The sequence below is a fragment of the Hippocampus comes genome, unplaced genomic scaffold (assembly GCF_001891065.2).
Source record: "Hippocampus comes isolate QL1 unplaced genomic scaffold, H_comes_QL1_v1.1 scaffold2086, whole genome shotgun sequence".
Lineage (NCBI taxonomy): Eukaryota > Metazoa > Chordata > Actinopteri > Syngnathiformes > Syngnathidae > Hippocampus > Hippocampus comes.
This window is the reverse complement of record NW_017805301.1, coordinates 1-1,240: the sequence shown is the minus strand read 5'-3', so window position 1 is coordinate 1,240 and position 1,240 is coordinate 1. Positions and strand designations below refer to the sequence as shown.

The 1,240-nt window shown below is 43.1% G+C and overlaps 1 long non-coding RNA gene across 1 annotated transcript; it reads left to right on the top strand.

Moving 5' to 3' along the window:
- Window positions 1-105: 105 nt before the first annotated feature.
- Window positions 106-893, top strand: LOC109516828 (uncharacterized). The gene is made up of 2 exons (XR_002168426.1): window positions 106-273; window positions 761-893. It is a non-coding gene; the product is annotated as an uncharacterized LOC109516828 (long non-coding RNA).
- Window positions 894-1,240: the final 347 nt, after the last annotated feature.

Sequence of the window (1,240 nt, the reverse complement as noted above, 5' to 3'; positions counted from 1 at the left end):
GGTATTTGTGATTTCAACCACCACTGTGTTAGTTCGTGCATGTTTTCCTGTTTTGTTTTTGCTGTTGTTCTTTGTAACTCGTGAGCTTGTAAAAGGTTTTTCCGAAAAGGTCATCTCAAATCCTTTACCATTTTCAGGTTTGTGATTGGTCGGGAGAAGCCCGGGGAGCAGAGTGAAGTTGCTCAGCTGATCCAACAAACTCTGGAACAGGAAAGATGGCAGCGAGAGATGATGGAGCAGCGATACAAGCAGTACATGGACGATGAGGAGGAGGTGAGACTAAATCGTAACACACACAACAAATAATGTGACACCTAATCATACGAGACACTGGAAATGGAAGAAACTGCAAAATGTTAGCATCTGTCAAATCTTCCAGTCTTCCGCAGATACATTCAAGATGTTATTGCGTTTGTGGGAGTTTTTTTTTTTTTAATTATTCATCCAGAAGGAAATTTGTGACGTTAAAAGTAACTCATGGCAGAATTGGGGCTATGTGGACTCAGTATTCTTGCACGTAGTCCATCATCCCCACCTGGTGGTCACTTAAGGTACAAAAAATGTTTTGAAGAAAATAGCGGAGCCTTTTCCGTCGCCGGTCCCTCTCTTTGGAATGACCGACCTCCCGCTGCGTTTTTGGCAACCACGTTGGTGACCCTTCATGTACCCCAGTGCCATATGTATAATATGAGATGATGCGACAGGCCCGACAGCACTTACTATATTTTAACCTTGCTCCTTGCGGACGCATGTCTCCTAGACGGGTGAATATGCGACGGATGAGGATGAGGAGATGAGTCCCATGTTTCCAAATTCCATCGAGGTTTTCGATCTGGCGGAGCACCAAGACTCGCTGTCTCCTGTAGAGCTGGACCCTGAGAAGTTGACCCACAAATTCAAGGAGGTACAATCAACCACTTTATGTCTTTGAATTCTTGGCGACATTTGTCACCTAAATTGTCTTACGGTGAAACCTCGTTTATAAGTGGAGGGAAATTCTGATATTTCAAGCCCATATAAAACCTCTTTTTTGGGGGGGGGGGTTGTTTTACACCTTCTTGCTCGGTTCAAGCTCTTGATTTGTCACTCCCTGTTGAAGTTGACCAAGAGTGGCACATGAAACAGAAGAAAGCATTGTATATTTAAACATCCAAAATACATATTTTGGTTTTATGAAGGCGATAGATGCAAAATGACTCCCAATTGTAGAATCTGTCTGCTCTTTAGGAAGAAGAATGAA